Here is an 18,876-nt window from a genome sequence, read left to right as displayed (position 1 = left end):
CGCTGCTGCGCTGTAGTCCGCCGGAGTTCACGATCCGTTGCTGGGTGAAGGTAAGCGCGTGTCCAGATACACTTTTTTTTTTTAAATGCGGCGGTTTTTCCGAAACCGTCGGGTTTTCGTTCGGCCACGCCATGCGCCACAAACCGATAGCGTGCGCCAAAAACCCGGGGCAATTCAGGGAAAACCTGTGCAAAAATGGAAAAATTTGGGTAACCCGCCGTAAAAACGCGATTTGGGTCCTTAGTAAATGACCCCCAATGTCCATGCGGATAATGGACGTCCAAGCCGTTTCCTGTTTTGTTTGCTTGGCTTTTACGACATCAGTTTCCTTAATAAATATATTAGCTCATGTTTATTATCAAAGGTTCGGGAATGACCTTAATTGTTAAGTGAATTCTTCACGACAAAAACTTTGTGTACAGATTTCTATCTTCCAAAATGTCTCAGTACGAGTGAGATTATGGTATTGGAGAGGCAAAAGGAGAGCTGCATTCACTATTCTGCAGATCAGAAATCTCCCAGCATTCCATGTCCCCAGTGACTGCTTTCAGGGGAACCTGTCAACAGAAAGGCTGAATTTCAGTGGTGACAGATTCCAATAGGCACTGCCAGGTACATTCCATACAAGTTATAATGATACATAATGATATAAATGTATAATGATACTTGTGTTGCCTTCCGTTTGTGAACTATGTTCTTGTGAAGTTTCCCTTGGCTCCCTGCCAGCAGGTCCAGCTCAAGTCCCAGGGGAAGCCTCTTTTCAAATAGCAACTTTCATTTCCTAATTAGCATACTGCCTCCCCTCACCCCCCCCCCCCCCGCTCATCAATATTCAATTATGTCCCCACCCACCTCCTCCCTCTGGTCATCCTTTTAATAGTGACGTTGGTTCACAGCACAGGAAACCTCGTGCCTATGGGGGTTGGGCCTCACACCCCTCTCAGTAGTTTGCGTACTGGAGCTCTGCCTACTATAAATGTGCTTGGACCGTGCGCATGCGCAGTTCGGAGCAAGGTGCAGATCGTTGTGCATGACAGGGGGTGTAAGGCTCACCGCGCATGCGCAAGGTTTCCTGTGCAGTGTGCCAACATTACTATTAGCAGGATGGCCAGAGGGAGGAGGTGGGAGGGGAGATAATCTGATATTGACAAGCGGGGCCGAGGGGCCGGTATGCTAATTAGGAAACAAACGTTGCTATTTGAAAAGACGCATTTACATTTTTCACTCTTTGTTTTATTGCTCATTAATGTGCACTCTGCCCCCCCAAAAAAACAGAAATGTAGATATTTTTACTACTTTATTAAATAAGAAAAACTGAAATATCACATGGTCATAAGTATTCAGTCTGTGACATTCATATTTAACTCACATGCTGTCCATTTCCTTCTGATCCTCCTTGAAACTGTTCTACTCTCTCATTGGAGTCCAGCTGTGTTTAATTAAACAGTTTGGACTTGATTAGGAAAGGTGCACACCTGTCTACATAAGACCTCACAGTGCATGTTAGAGCACATGAGAATCATGAGGTCTAAGGAACTGCCCAGAGAGCTCAGAGCCAGAATTGTGACAAAGCACAGATTTGACCAAGGTTACAAAAGAATTTATGCAGCACTCAAGGTTCCTGAGAGCACAGTGGCCTCCATAATCCTTAAATAGAAGAAGTTCGGGATGACCACAACTTTTCCTCGATCTGGCTGTCCAGCCAAACTAAGCAATGCAGGAGAAGAGCCTTGTGAGAGGTAAAGAAGAAGCATAAGATCCCTGTGGCTGAGCTCCAGAGATGCAGCAGGGAGATGGGGGTCACCTATCACTGCAGCCTCCAGCAGTCGGGGCTTTATGTCAGAGTCCGGAAGCTTCTCCTTAGTGCAAGACATATGAAAGCCGCATACAGTGTGCAAAACACACAAAGGACTCCCAAGGCTGATTACTTATCACCATGTGATATTCCAGTTTTTCTTGTTTAGTAAATTAGCAAAAATATCAACATTTATGTTTTTTCTATCAAGATGAGAGCAGAGGGCACATTAATGAGCAAAAAAAGGAACTTTTTACCAATTGGCTGCAATGAAACAAAGAGTAAAAAATAAAGGGGTGGCAAAAAATAAAACCTGTTATTTCTATTGTTAACTACTGATTTCTTAACCATTTGATAAAAATCAAGAATAAACTACGGCTGAATGGAAAAAACTTCACTTTCAGAAATTGGTATTTCCAGAGAAAATGCTCTTTGATTTTGACTTTCCTAAATCGATGCGGCCGATGCTTTATACATTCATTTCATGACAATTGAAAAACACTAAATTCCATTTTTCCGGGACTGAGACCGTGTTCCTCATGTAAAACCACTGAGGTAATGACCACTTATTATTACATCATTAATCACTGGGGAAAAAAATAACGATTAATTAAGACTGCGGAGACGAGACAACATAAATGATAATATTGATCTGGATAGAAATTACAGGAGACCGGGTATGTGGTCGGTCAATAGATTTCTGTTGTGACTGCTCGTTAAATAAACAGGTCAATTTTATCACCTCGTCTCCTCGTCTTTCGTTACCTAATTATCTAATAATGTCATGCAAAGAAAGATGAGTAATTAACTGGAGACGGGAGGAGACCTGGTGGCACAGTGTGGGCTGGGTTTGAGCATCTCCGGTGACATCTTGGGCTTTCATCGCCCTTTGAAGACTTTATATAATTTCTATAAATCCATTGACGCTCTACAGGACTAGGAAGGGTTTGGGTTGTTGTAATACAGAAGGTATTAAAGGTTTCTTTTTATAAAGGATAAGGGATACATGACCGATTCCTGGCAGAACGGGGGAACTCAAGTCCCCAGGACTTCAGGGATGGCCTACGGAATGGCTGATTCGAGAGGTCCGTGAGATCTCCTGTTCTGTAGATTGCAGGAGGGACCAGAGATCAGACATTTATCCCGTCATGAGTGGTAATAGTGATACAACTCCTTTGTAGGCTCTTATACATTGGCATTCACTTCTATATGGGAATCATATAAGGACAACCATTAGAAGTCCCAATCCATGAAGTGACGTTGGGCTTCATGTTATCGTTTGACAAATTCAATGCAACGAGAGGCGGCTTCTAATGGTGCATATGATGCCGATGTGATCCTTAGCCTTACAAAGAATATGTGAGCCATCAGATTCCATCACATGGTGCAGGGGATGGACCAAGTTGGAAGTAACATAAGACCTTGAGGGCCACAGCATGGGGTAAACCAGGGTTCCCATTATTGTGCCAAGTGTTGTCCTTCAGAATTAGACTATGTGGCTACTAGAACTGGCACTCCAGAACAAAGATGAAGTACTTGGATCTTGTACTTTCTGAAGTGTGCGCTCCATTCTGTGTAGAAGGTTGTAAACAATGAGCAAGTAAAGTGTGTGAAAGAAGTCCCCTTGCGTCTCCTTGGTCCACCAGTCATTTTTGTTCAACATCAAAAGCCGAAGCAGTCACTCCGAGGGGGGCGCTATGGAGAAATTCACGGCAGAAAGCCAAGGGAAAGCGTATGTGAGGAAATTTGCCCACCAGTGCCTAACGGAGAATGGACACTTACATGAGCCTATCGGTATCGGAGTGGAGGCCTAACTGGGTGGTCACAGTGACCCTCTCCTGGCAAACGACACTCTTCCCATCCCTGTCATGGCTGACAGGGAAGCTTTAAGAATGGAGGCGACACAGCTCTGAGTATTCCGGGCTGATGTTAATGGCAATAGCCCAGGGACACACAAGGAGACAGTAGAATCCAACTTACAATTCCCAAGTTGCGGAAATAAATCGGAATTCAAACAGTGGTATAACGGTAGTGCAGGTTCCCTCATGGGTGGCAGACTAGGCTGAGGCTGAACTGGATGTAGGAGCTGAGTGATCAGGCCTACAACTTCAATACCACAGGGTTTACCCAGAAAGACCGTAGTAGTATCCCCACTCTGGGTCTCTAGAAAATCATGCAGAAGGGTGGGGTTATTACAGCTCTCAAGGCCAGCTGCGTAATACTATCTGGGGTTGTTCATGGTCAAAATTTCCATCCGATTTCTCTTTGGATTAGCTTGTTCTAAGTTAATATGGAAAAAAATGACGTTTGCAATCTTTATTGTAGCTTGATAATAGAAGATGATAAATAAGCCAACGGGAGCACCAGGAGTGATCTCTTAACTTGATCTAGTGTCCTCCTCGATACACCCCACAGCGTCTCACTGCCAAGTGGCTTCATTATGTTATTGATATTTATAGGCATTATGCAGGAGAAGGACACAGTCCTATATCTGTCCATGTGTGTAGTCATCTACAATATGGTGCATTATAAACAAATCATCAACCACCGTATAATTCTATCTCACTGGTTTCATTTCATTCACTCCATGTCTTCTAATACTTCTTTGCATTTCTCTTATCTGCAGGACTTCTCTTATGCTGCACCCATTCTGTGGAATACACTACCCCAGGCCATTACAATTGCTCCTGACATTATCACTTTTATCTTGTTAAGTGTAACCTTTCGGGTCAGGATTTCTTAATATTGGTGAAGACCTCCATCCTGTGAGGTGTATTCCCTTATGGGTTGGGTCTTCTCTCCTGTAGAGTGTAAGCTCTTATGTGCAGGGTCCTCTCTCCTGTAGAGTGTAAGCTCTTATTGGCAGGGTCCTCTCTCTATTTTGCTGGAAATAATGAGCCTTTATTAGTGTCTGACATGAGTAATTATAGAGGAATGTTGACTTTATCACAGCTAATCCTCAGTCTCACAACAGGCCCCCAGTACGGGCAGGGGTTGAGGGGTTAAACATGTGCTGGATGATATAAAATCCCGGCTGGCAGCGCACGGAGGAGCCGCTCTCTCCCACATTCACTTTATTGAATTCCCTGTTGCGGTGACATAAAGAATTGTGACAGCCGGGCCAGTATTAAAAAAGAAGAGCTGTATATTTTAAGGCTACGACTCTGTGGTGGTGGCTTCTGCTGATTTGATTTAGCATCTGATTGACACCGACAGGCCGGGGTCTGGTCAAGCCTGCGACACGTTACAGAATATTGAGTGGCGCTATTGTAAATGTAATTTAATACTCGCACAATATAATCCAGTTATCGGAGCAGAAGAACCGTCTTCAGGTGTAGCGGATCATGACTAGTCGTCACCACAACAGCAAGTGCAGTGTATAGGAGGTGCACAGCATGGGCAAAAATACCAGAAATTTAAAGGGATTGTCCACAATTAGAAAAAAAGTGTCCGTTGTCTTTAAAAACAGCGCCACACCTATACACAGCTTGTGCGTGGTACTGCAACTTCAGGACGGCTTCAGCAACAATTCTAGGCAGCGCCCATAGAAAGCCCTTTAAGATTGGGCTTCATAACGTCTTTCTAGTAATAATCTACCTTAGGGTTAATGTTTTACTACCAGTAAAATAAAAGTAATATAGTAAAAAAGAAATGAAATAGTAAAAATGGACAAATATTTAGATTATTTCACCTCTTAATGTTAATCACTTTCAGCAAGTGTGAGATTTGGATAGTACAATTTATGAGATTTATGTGGTTTGGCGGCGCAGGCTCTTTTTCAGTATATTAAACATTTATGTCGTTATGAGACAGAAGGAACTGGTTTCTTTTCTGTATGTTGAGTGTAACTTGCAAAATTGAGTCGTCTTCATGTAAATTTTGTCTCTATCCTTCTGAGTTGGGGTTGCATTTCTTATGTAATGTATCAACCGTGACCAAGAAGCGGTCAGTACACACACTGGGCTCACGATGCTGGAGAGGTTTGGGCTCACGATGCTGGAGAGGTTTGGGCTCACGATGCTGGAGAGGTTTGGGCTCACGATGCTGGAGAGGTTTGGGCTCACAATGCTGGAACAGTTTGGGCTCACGATTCTGGAGCAGTTTGGGCTCACGATGCTGGAGAGGTTTGGGCTCACGATGCTGGAGAGGTTTGGGCTCACGATGCTGGAGAGGTTTGGGCTCACGATGCTGGAGAGGTTTGGGCTCACGATGCTGGAGAGGTTTGGGCTCACGATGCTGGAGAGGTTTGGGCTCACGATGCTGGAGAGGTTTGGGCTCACGATGCTGGAGAGGTTTGGGCTCACGATGCTGGAGAGGTTTGGGCTCACGATGCTGGATCAGTTTGGGCTCACAATGCTGGATCAGTTTGGGCTCACAATGCTGGATCAGTTTGGGCTCACAATGCTGGATCAGTTTGGGCTCACAATGCTGGATCAGTTTGGGCTCACGATGCTGGAGAGGTTTGGGCTCACAATGCTGGAACAGTTTGGGCTCACAATGCTGGAACAGTTTGGGCTCACAATGCTGGAACAGTTTGGGCTCATGATTCTGGAGCAGTTTGGGCTCATGATTCTGGAGCAGTTTGGGCTCACGATGCTGGAGAGGTTTGGGCTCACGATGCTGGAGAGGTTTGGGGTCACGATGCTGGACCAGTTTGGGCTCACGATGCTGGACCAGTTTGGGCTCATGATGCTGGACCAGTTTGGGCTCACGATGCTGGACCAGTTTGGGCTCACGATGCTGGAGCGGTTTGGGCTCACGATGCTGGAGCGGTTTGGGCTCACGATGCTGGACCGGTTTGGGCTCACGATGCTGGACCAGTTTGGGCTCACAATGCTGGACCAGTTTGGGCTCATGATACTGGAAAGGTTTGGGCTCACGATGCTGGACCAGTTTGGGCTCAAGATGCTGGAGAGGTTTGGGCTCACAATGCTGGAACAGTTTGGGCTCACGATGTTGGAGCGGTCTGGGCTCACAATGCTGGAGCGGTTTGGGCTCAAGACGCTGGAGAGATTTGGGCTCACAATGCTGGAGCAGTTTGGCCTCACAATGCTGGAGCAGTTTGGGTTTACAATGCTGGAGCAGGTTGGGCTCATGATGCTGGAGCTGTTTTGGGTAAATTTTGGTAAATGTAACTTATAAAAGTAAATTATTGGGAATTACAGTATAAAGAAGAGTAGTTTGGGCAATGGTGGAGGTGCAGATGTAGCAATCCAATTAGGGCCCTGAGGGTCTGCCACGTGAGATGACACAAGGATTACACATGGTCCATTCTAGGTGTTGTCTAGAATTTTCTTCTCTGCCAGTTGTGATATAACACATGAGTTAGAATGGACTTTATTCTCTCATGAATCTCTTAACATCACATTTGTAAAGCCTCATAATACTATTTACTGCTCACAACAGGTGGATGTCGAGATGATCTTCTAGCAGCCACCTCCGTCTTGTCCCTATAGACTCTCCACTTATTGCCAGGCCTCCATCATAAGCTGTTGTCAGGAATGTTTTAGTATTATCAATCTCGGGCTCCCGTGCTGGGACTTCTCGGTGGTGGATAGTGAGTCCTGGCAGTGAACTGACACTTTAAAAGCCTCGTCAATAGATGTAAATAGCGACAGAAGGATACGGAGAGCAGGCGGCTACCAGTCTACGGCTCCCCCACCGATATACAATGTGGAGGAAGGATGAGCCCTGCAAGGAAATCTGTTAACAACCTCTTTTATTGGATATAAAAAGTATGGATGTATTTTATTATATCTTATAAATTATCACGTAAAAATAATTATCTCCATACAGTTACTATACAGACTGTTCCAAATGTATGTATGGGGCCGAATCTGCAGCACGTGCATGGATATATACAAGCCTTGTTCAGAAAAGTCTGTTTCTTAGATGGGGGGGGTGAGCTCCCAGAACCTTTATACCAGATGGGTCCAAGGAACCGAAGTCCAAAACGGTTGTCCTGGTATTTACCCTTTCCTGTAGAAGGATCTGGACTTTACCTAGATCACATCCCAGTCTAGATGTTGTAGTCGTAGTCAGGCAGATAATGGGGCTTATTTACTAAGGGTCCGTGGATCGCATTTCCGTTGGACTTCCCAACATTTTTGGGATTTGCGCCGCTGTGACAGGCATTCAGCAGTGGATTGTGTTGCACGAGATCGGATTTTGGTGCAGTGGCTTTAATGTGACATAAATCGGTGGCCGGGACGTCGGACGATCAAACTATTTCGGACTGAGCGCAGGATTTTAGATTCAAATTGTGTCGCATCCAATGCACCGGAAAGAAGATGGTGAACTCCGGGGACCTGAGTGGGGAAGCGAAACATGCAGGATATCGGATGCAGGATGTTACTGAATCCCCGCACAGCACATTATACACGGACAATGCACTTACATGCAGCAGGAAGATGAAGGTGATCTCCGAGGACCTGAGCGGGGAAGCGACACATGCAGGATATCGGGCGCAGGATCTTAGTGACTCCCCGCACAGCACATTATACACGGACAATGCACTTACATGCACCAGGAAGAAGAAGGTGAACTCCGGGGACCTGAGCGGGGAAGCGACACATGCAGGATATCGGGCGCACGATCTTAGTGACTCCCCGCACAGCGCATTATACACGGACAATGCACTTACACACACCAGGAAGAAGAAGGTGAACTCCAGGGACCTGAGCGGGGAAGTGACACATGCAGGATATCGGACGCACGATCTTAGTGACTCCCCGCACAGCGCATTATACACGGACAATGCACTTACATGTACCAGGAAGAAGAAGGTGAACTCCGGGGACCTGAGCGGGGAAGCGACACATGCAGGATATCAGGCACAGGATCTTAGTGACTCCCCGCACAGCGCATTATACACGGACAATGCACTTACATGCACCAGGAAGAAGAAGGTGAACTCCAGGGACCTGAGCGGGGAAGCGACACATGCAGGATATCGGGTGCAGGATCTTAGTGACTCCCTGCACAGCGCATTATACACGGACAATGCACTTACACACACCAGGAAGAAGAAGGTGAACTCCAGGGACCTGAGCGGGGAAGCGACACATGCAGGATATCGGGTGCAGGATCTTAGTGACTCCCCGCACAGCGCATTATACACGGACAATGCACTTACATGCACCAGGAAGAAGAAGGTGAACTCACAGATAGTAAAACAAATCCCAAGAAATTTTTTTAAGTATATCAATGCAAAAAAAAAATGGGTCGGAACAGGTTGGACCCCTTTATTCTGAAAATGGGGCATCGGTGACTGGAGACCAAGAGAAGGCGGAGTTACTTAATAGGTTTTTTAGCTCCGTTTATACGATAGAAGAGAGAACTTCTGACTTGCGTGGTGCCAGTGCGGGTCATGCATCCTGTGATATACTAGACTGGTTGAATGTAGACATGATCCAATCTAAGCTCAATAAAATCAATGTGTACAAAGCTCCTGGACCAGATGGGTTACACCCCAGAGTTCTTAAAGAACTCAGTTCTGTTATTGCTGTACCACTGTCTAACATCTTCAGGGATTCTGTAATGTCTGGTGTGGTGCCAAGTGACTGGCGCAAGGCAAATGTGGTGCCAATATATAAAAAGGGCTCTAGAACTTCGCCAGGCAATTACAGGCCTGTAAGCTTAACTTCCATTGTGGGTAAAATACTGGAAGGGTTAGTAAAAGACTTTATACAGGAGTATGTGACATCAAATAGAATAATAAGTGATAGCCAGCATGGGTTTACTAAGAATAGAAGTTGTCAAACTAACCTTATCTGCTTCTATGAAGAGGTGAGCAGGTGCCTGGATGGAGGAGCAGCTGTGGATATTGTGTTCTTGGACTTTGCAAAGGCATTTGACACTGTCCCTCATAGACGCCTGATGGGTAAAATTAGGGCTATTGGTTTGGCAAAAATCATTTGCAATTGGATTGAAAACTGGCTGAAGGATCGTATCCAGAGAGTTGTGGTCAATGATTCCTACTCGGAATGGTCACCAGTTATGAGTGGTGTACCCCAGGGTTCTGTGCTTGGCCCACTACTATTTAATATATTTATTAATGATATAGAGGTAGGTATTAGTAGCACTGTGTCTATTTTTGGAGATGACACCAAACTGTGTAGTGTAATACAGTCTATGGAGGATGTTCATAGGCTGCAGGGTGACTTGGACAAACTGAATGTTTGGTCATCCACTTGGCAAATGAGGTTTAATGTGGATAAATGTAAGGTTATGCACCTGGGGGCCAATAATCCAAAGGCAAAATATGTACTTGGGGGAGTAAATTTGGGAGAGTCCCTTGTTGAGAAGGACCTGGGGGTACTAGTAGATCATAAATTGAATAACAGCATGCAATGTCAAGCAGCTGCCTCTAAAGCTAGAAGGATCTTATCATGTATCAAAAGTGGTCTGGACTCTTGTGATAGGGATGTAATATTACACTGTACAAGGCATTGGTTCGGCCTCACCTGGAATATGCCGTCCAGTTCTGGGCACCGGTCCATAAAAAGGATGCCCTGGAGCTGGAGAGGGTTCAACGTAGAGCCACAAAAATGATAAGGGGTATGGAGGGTCTCAGTTATGAGGAAAGATTAAAACAACTAGATTAATTTATTGTATATACTCGTGTATAAGCCGAGATTTTCAGCACAAAAAATGTGCTGAAAACCCTCACCTCGGCTTATACACGAGTCAACTATAAAAAAAAAAAAAAACAAGTCAAAAAAAAAAAAAATAATACTCATCCTCCAGTGTCCGGATCCTCGGCAGCGGCTCCGCTCCTCTCTTCTTTCTTCACTGGCGGCTCACGGGCTCTTTGCTTCCTTCGCTAGCCGGCAGTCGGGCGCACACTAAGATGCGGCGCTGTCGCCGCCGATTACGTCATCGGCGGCGACACTGCCGCATCATAGTGTGCGCCCGCCCGCAGATCGCATGGACGCGACTGCCGGCTAGCGAAGTGACCGGGAGCCGCCAGTGAAGAAACAAGAGAGGAGCTGCCACCGAGGTTCGGAAGCCGCCGCCAGGACCGGGAGCCACCGCCGAGGACCGGGAGCCGTGCCGAGCATCAAAGGTGAGTATCGTCGGAGGGTGAGTATTAAGTTTGTTTTTTTTATTCACTTGGCATATTGGGGGCAGGCTGTATACTACTATTGGGGCAGGCTGTATACTACTATTGGGGCAGGCTGTATACTACTATGGGGGCAGGCTGTATACTACTATGGGGGCAGGCTGTATACTACTATGGGGGCAGGCTGTATACTACTATGGGGGCAGGCTGTATACTACTATGGGGGCAGGCTGTATACTACTATGGGGGCAGGCTGTATACTACTATGGGGGCAGGCTGTATACTACTATTGGGGCAGGCTGTATACTATTATGGGGGCAGGCTGTATACTATTATGGGGGCAGGCTGTATACTACTATTGGGGCAGGCTGTATACTACTATTGGGGCAGGCTGTATACTACTATTGGGGCAGGCTGTATACTACGATTGGGGCAGGCTGTATACTACTATTGGGGCAGGCTGTATACTACTTGGGGGCAGGCTGTATACTACTTGGGGGCAGGCTGTATACTACAGGGGGGCAGGCTGGCTGTATACTACAGGGGGGTAGGCTGGCTGTATACTACAGGGGGCAGGCTGGCTGTATACTACACCCTCGGCTTATACTCGAGTCAATAGGTTTTTCCAGTTTTTGGTGGTAAAATTAGGGGTCTCGGCTTATACTCGGGTCGGCTTATACTCGAGTATATACGGTATTTACCTTATATACTCGAGTATAAGCCTAGTTATTCAGCACAAAAATGTGCTGAAAAAACCAAACTCGGCTTATACTCGAGTCAAAAAAATAAATATATCTAAACTCACTTTTCCGGTGACCCCTGTATATCTTCTGTGCGATCTGTCTGGCAGCGGCGGCAGGCTATATACACTGGGGCAGGGTCTGGCAGGCTATATACACTGGGGCAGGGTGCGGCAGGCTATATACACTGGGGCAGGGTCTGGCAGGCTATATACACTGGGGCAGGGTCTGGCTGGCTATATACACTGGGGCAGGGTCTGGCAGGCTATATACACTGGGGCAGGGTCTGGCAGGCTATATACACTGGGGCAGGGGCTGGCTGGCTATATACACTGGGGCAGGGGCTGGCTGGCTATATACACTGGGGCAGGGGCTGGCTGGCTATATACACTGGGGCAGGGGCTGGCAGGCTATATACACTGGGGCAGGGGCTGGCAGGCTATATACACTGGGGCAGGGGCTGGCAGGCTATATACACTGGGGCAGGGTCTGGCAGGCTATATACACTGGGGCAGGGGCTGGCAGGCTATATACACTGGGGCAGGGGCAGGCAGGCTATATACACTGGGGCAGGGTCTGGCAGGCTATATACACTGGGGCAGGGTCTGGCAGGCTATATACACTGGGGCAGGGTCTGGCTGGCTATATACACTGGGGCAGGGTCTGGCTGGCTATATACACTGGGGCAGGGGCTGGCTGGCTATATACACTGGGGCAGGGGCTGGCTGGCTATATACACTGGGGCAGGGTCTGGCAGGCTATATACACTGGGGCAGGGTCTGGCAGGCTATTTACACTGGGGCAGGGTCTGGCTGGCTATATACACTGGGGCAGGGTCTGGCTGGCTATATACACTGGGGCAGGGTCTAGCAGGCTATATACACTGGGGCAGGGGCTGGCTGGCTATATACACTGGGGCAGAGCCTGGCTGGCTATATACTGGGGAGGCTGTGACCAATGCATTTCCCACCCTCGGCTTATACTCGAGTCAATAGGTTTTCCCAGTATTTTGTGGTAAAATTAGTGGCCTCGGCTTATACTCGGGTCGGCTTATACTCGAGTATATACGGTAAATATATGAATGGTCCATACAAAATATATGGTGGTAAGTTGTTTCAGATTAAATCAAATCAAAAGACGAGGGGGCACTGTCTCCATCTGGAGAAAACAAGGTTTAATCACCGGGGACGACAGGGCTTTTTTACTATGAGAACTGTCAATCTGTGGAATAGCCGAGCCCAGGCGCTGGTCACAGCAGGGACAGCAGAGAGCTTCAAGAAGCGTCTAGATGCCTTTTTACACCTAAATAACATTGATGGTTATGTTATATAGAATTGTTTCCCCTAAATCCCTTCCTCATCCAATCCCTTCCCTTCCTTGGTTGAACTTGATGGACAAGTGTCTTTTTTCAACCGTATAAACTATGAAACTCCGGGGACCTGAGTGGGGAAGCGACACATGCAAGATATCGGGCGCACGATCTTAGTGAATCGAGGAACAGTGCATTGTCGTTGGACAATGCACTTTCGGGAACTCCGAGGGATCGGGTAGGTAAATGTGCCCCAATGTCTGGGCAAGGAGAATAAGGAAAAAAGGGCTGGTATCAAATCAATGAGATTAGGGTTTAGGCCTAGGACATTGTTAAAATGTGGTGGCTCTTCAAGGAAGTAAGGTTCAGGGTTCACCCTCTATCGATGGGCGCACTGGATCTAGCCAGCCCACATCAGTAGGGGCTAGGATGACACTAGGCACAGCTATAGTAGGTGACAACAAGATGCAGTTTATCAGTACAGATAGTGACCAATCACAGTCAATGTTAAACATTGAGACAAAACGTCAGGATACTATCTCAACCCTCCTGTAACTTTGATCAGCGATTCGCGAGACAATGATGGACATGAATTATATACTCTGAACAGCTTGTACTTATTCTTCTGTATATAGGAGCAATACTCCATTTTCACCTTGTCAAATATAAGTTTCCTCCGCCGTCTGTAAATAAAATCCTTGCTTTGCCGATTGACTCGGCCGCCGTGGATTGGCATGAATGCTCCGCACAGATTAAGAACCGGCTGAACCTTTCACTTCCATCATGGCTGTGTTTACCCTGATGTACTATACAGTAATAGCCGTGTTTGTTCGGTGAAAAAGGAAATACGAAGCTTAAAGGAAGAGGAGTTTTGATACATTTGGTTCTGTGTGAACTGATAAAGGGAGCAGGTTAACTCCCAGGAGCTTATCCATAAAAATACAATTATTCCAGAAGATGAAGAACGAGAGGCCAATATGACCTGAACAACAAGGAGAAAAAAAATTCTAGGGAAAAAACTGGTAATTGGTGTGACCGGGGTCAGGTTTTGGGAAAACACAAAATATAAAAAGACAAATAATAAAGATGTGAATGAGATTCTATTGTAAAAATAGAATAAGAAACAAACCGATGTAGGTTGGATAAAAGGGACTGTCACAAGCGTTATTGTTATCCTCTATCTGCAGGATAAGGGAGAACAATGTGATACATCAGCTTTGCCGCATTGTTGGGACCCCCACCGTGCACGAGGACAGGGGTCCCATTCTCACCAATTGAATCAAGCAGCAGGTTGAGTATTCGTCCTGCAAACTTTTCCAAATGTATCCCTCTCACCCCGACGCTTGGCCAACTTGCTGACCCCGACTCTACCTACTTCCGGTATTCCCCTAAATTGGAAATTCCCACTCCACAGTGGCCATCCAGGATTTCCCTAGGCATGGTGGAAATCTACACCCGCCTGTGCCAGGCCCCGAGCCGGTCACGTTGCATCACAAAGACAAAGGCATCCAAGTGTTTTCTAACGCCTATAGCATGGCCCATGCCTTGTATGACCCTGATGTGCTTCCGGGGGTATGGGGCAAATACACATTACCCAATGACATTACCAACAGCACATAAGCAACTAAATCGCACAGTAACATGTAACATATAACATACATTGACATGACTGGAGAAGAGAACTACCAAATAACCACGGCAGGAGTAATATCTGTGAGTCAATGAGGGACATCGTATTCCCATGGCAAATCCCTTCCCTCTCTGAAAACAATGTCACTTACACCGAAGGTTGGAAAACCCACCAGGGAGAAGAAGAGAAAGAAACCTCCTTCATGTGTGATAGTGACAGAGCGCTGCCGTTATCTTTCATATCAGTGACTTCCAGGGGACTCGGATACTAGAAACAGGGATGAGAGTCTCAATTTCCCCTGTAAATCATGGTGGTCTCTTTGGGAGCAGCAGGAGGTCTCACTTAGGATGCGGCCCCGCTGGGTTCACACACATTCTACACGGCAGCAGAGGACTGGAAACACAAGAAGCATTCGGAGCCGATCCACTTAATAATACATTGAGAGGACACAGAACTGAGGCTCTTTCTTAGCATTTCTTAACTTTGATTTTCAAGCAAAAGTATCCAAATTCTGGTTGAAACTGTGTCAAAACATAATGGAAATCTAGTGCTTGCAGAGGTCGATAACTCACGTGTGGCTCATCGGTGGAGATCGGTACCAACTTCTTACAGATCAGCCTTTCCTGTTATAACGTTTAATGTATGATTATGCAAATTACCTTCAGAGGCTACCAGGGGCGTGGAGTAGTCTCTGTGAATTCCGGGAGCTAAGGCTACTCCAAACCTCGAGTAGCCTCTGCAATGCCGACCCCTGCATGTCCATGCTGACTGTGGACGTGGTGGCATGAAAGCGCAGAGGTCCTCATACAAAGACAAAGAGATCAGGCAGATGAATTCCAGCTTGCCTGATCCGAACTTCCCCCAAGGCTGTAGTCGTAGTGACGGGCCCCAGAAGGCAACATACACATTAGATAGTGGGAAGATTTTGCCTGCAACCAGACACAGAAATGCCAAGTCATAATATTCTGACAAGAAATGTAACTGTGGCTCCAACTTACAATGAAATGAGAATGTGGGTCACCACAGGTGACAATCCAATGCCCCAACATGGAGCTCAACATGACGACTGCAAATGCTCTTTAGGCTGCAGGAAACGGTAAGTACAGGGACCAGCAAGTACTTAGGAAGCAGCGGAATGGGAATGTTGAGATACTGGTGTGGTGATACTACTATGCATTTTTAATCATTAAAAAAAAAGTTACATTCTATAAATTCCATTCACTTGGGGGGGGGGGGGGTGATAACATAGTGTTGTCCGCCAGCCCAGTCGGGCAGGCTTGAAAAAAAACTCAATGTTTCAATTGATTTTTAGCTTTGTGCCCCACATGCCACTTTGGGAGTGGAACTGAATGGGTTGGGACAGGAGAGGGGAGGTGCCCTTGTCCTCCGAATTTACTAAAGTCTCCACCAGAACTCGGTGCAGACCTCTCCTAAATGTTAGACCAGGTTTGACTTGATGTAAACCAGTAAACCTGTTAGAAATCAGGGGCGAGCTGGGGATCACCATTCCACATTTACCAAGAAGCTGGAGCAGAGGAATATTGGGGGGGGAGCAGTTTTAGTAAATCCCCCTCAATATGTTACAAAGTTATTGCTCCATTATGGAAAAAACTTGTCGCCAATCCGAGGCAAAGAGAAACATTTTGGAGCCATCCTACACAACGATTGTCTTGGACTATGAGATGTTAAAAACTGATGTAAGTGATAACGTCACTTACCGCGAACCAATCAGAAATCCATCTAGAAAAGCAACTTGGGTTTATATGCGACAAATCTGTGTCTGCACTTCCGGTAAGTGGATATCGCGCCCTAAAATGGTTCTTATAAAGATTTCCTTCTCCATGTCCAATCCCGACAGGGAGAGTAAATCATTGCGTTTCCTCGGTATTAGGCGATCATTCCCCTTACCCACAATGCTCTGCTCCCTGTGTCGTAACCTATTCCGGATGCCAGATATGATTTATAGGGAAATGTATTATCGGGTTTCCATCATACGGCAAATAGATGGGAATGCGTCAGAATTACCGCCGGCCTGACAGGTGCCGCATTGCCGAGCTTCTTACCATAATATTATTGATTTTTACTGGAATACGGTCCCCCCCCCCTCCCTGGTTTTGTTCAAGGAGAGAGAAAACGTTATCTTAAATGATTCTCGAGATTTTCTCAGATTATTCACCTCTAGGTCCCCGCTAAGCTTTAGTTATTCAATTTCACTATCTACAGGAAGAATTGAAGATTCTGTGTCGGAACATTCGGAACATCTCCGGACACAACTGTAATGTATGTAAAAATATAATCACATGAGCCATAAAACAAAAGGAAATACACACCATAGGGGCAACCACTAAGTGGAGGGCCTACACGAGGTTCTACTCATGCTCAGAAAGAGCTACAGAAATAGGAACACAAAAATAGGCGACAACGATGACGGCCAATAAGGAGAGTGAACGGTCAATTTAGTACCTGATGTGACCAAGGCTAATTGGGGTCTTCTACACTCAGAGCCGGTTAGTCCTGCTCCCGTTTTGTGCAAGAAAGATGGAGCGGGACAGGACTAAGGCAAGGGCGTGGCCATCAGCCTGATAAGAACATTTTAAGAAGAGCTCCTCCAGAGGCAGAATGATGAATTACATGTTTGATTCCTCCAAAAGGAGACATTTACTTTATTGCTACTTTCATTTATGCGTATTGAATAGGATCCCTAAATGTCGGATCTACCAACTCAGGATTCTCTAGAAGGATATTCTGGAGATGGGTTTTCTAAACCACGCATCAGTTTAGGAATGACTGATCCATCCTGCCCTGAGCCCAAATATATTTTAAGATGCATTTATAAAGGTTGCACAGCATGAGAATTTTTTTTTTTCAGATACAGCACCACCCCTGTCCTCAGGTTGTGTGTGGTATTGCAACTCGGCTTTAATGATGTTGCCAATTGCAATACCAGACGTAACCTGTGGTGTTAAGTGGCATTTTTTAAATAAGGAAGATGCATGTATTTTTCCAATCCCTAGAATTTACCTATAAGCTTTGAAAATGAAATAGAGGCATCTGCCACAAGCAAACCTCATACCTCAGTGGTGTCTGAATTACCCCTGGATACATAGCCAGTATATTGCCCCAGTGCATGTCTGTTGTGTGGGCAGGGGGTCAAGCCCATTCCCTCCCTCAAATATTACATTCAGAACGTATCATAGCAACCAGTCTACTACCGATTCCCGTTATTTCGACGCTTTGACAGGAAGAAATATTTAGCGTGGTAATTCAGAGCAGCCGATTTCTTTATATAAAACACTAACACCCCCCCTCCCTGTCCTAATGACGATCCTCTACATGATTACATATCGGCCTCCTCTCCCGCTGATGCTCATGGCACTGGCAGTAATGAAAACAAGTGGGTTTCAGCATTGCTAAACCTCGGCGTCAAGAATCTTCCACAGCGTAAGCCGAGGCTGAAGGGAGATCTGCAAGAAGATGTGTAAAAAGTAAATTAACCTGCCAATATGTGCAAATGGGGACGGCAAACAAAGGAGAGAACTAAATGTAACAAGTGGATGTTCTGTTGTATTTATGCATATTAGAATGTTGATTTGAGCTAAAACTGCACAGACCCGATGATACTTCAGAGCTGCATTCTCAATTCTGCTGAAGACGGCCGACAAGCTCGTCCTCAGCGACTTCACTTACAGTGGGAATACAATGGAAAGCATTTGTGCGGTGACGTCACCTTTCCACTAATTGGCTGCAGTGGGTCCTGTGACTAAAAGGGAAGCCATCACCAGATTGTATTTCATTAAAACTACAAGCATCCCCAGGAAGAACGTAAAATTAGCATTTTTTAAATCCCCTCTTTTATGTGAAATCTCACCCATTTACCTATATAAAAAAAAAATCTCCTCCAGAGTCGGGTAAAAATGAGCAGAAAAGAGTCAAGTTTGGAGGCTGCAGGTGAAGTGTGACTCCGGACGCCCCTACCTTCCGTTCTGTAGTACTTATAGCAAACGGTACTGGTGTTGTATAAAAGATAAGAATCTCGTCTTTAAGATTGCATCAGTATTGTGTTTCTGTGAGCTACAGAACCAGGAGATATTTCTATCTGCAGCTCAAATTTCCAATTCTACCTTTCACTGCCGGTAGAGTCCTCCAGTTCCACAGAACCGGATGGGTTCTGAAAGATAAGATTTTTATTGTTCATATGGCACCATACAGTACTACAGAACCAAAAGTGGAGGCCCCTGAAGCCTCTTAAAGTGACTCATCACAGGCAAAATATGAGTTTTCACAGGACTTTGGATGAGAGAGGGAGAATTTATAGTAGGTAAATGAGTGAGATGTAAC

At 45.9% G+C, this 18,876-nt stretch overlaps 1 protein-coding gene across 1 annotated transcript in view; it reads right to left on the bottom strand.

Moving 5' to 3' along the window:
- The window catches only part of ADAM12 (ADAM metallopeptidase domain 12), a 390,586-nt gene that overhangs the window by 92,045 nt on the left and 279,665 nt on the right, over positions 1-18,876 (bottom strand). The gene's annotated exons all lie outside the window — the stretch shown is intronic.

The sequence above is a fragment of the Engystomops pustulosus genome, chromosome 11 (genome assembly GCF_040894005.1).
Source record: "Engystomops pustulosus chromosome 11, aEngPut4.maternal, whole genome shotgun sequence".
NCBI classification, from domain to species: Eukaryota; Metazoa; Chordata; class Amphibia; order Anura; family Leptodactylidae; genus Engystomops; species Engystomops pustulosus.
Note: the sequence above shows the minus strand (reverse complement) of the source record. Positions and strands in the feature narration are given on the sequence as shown.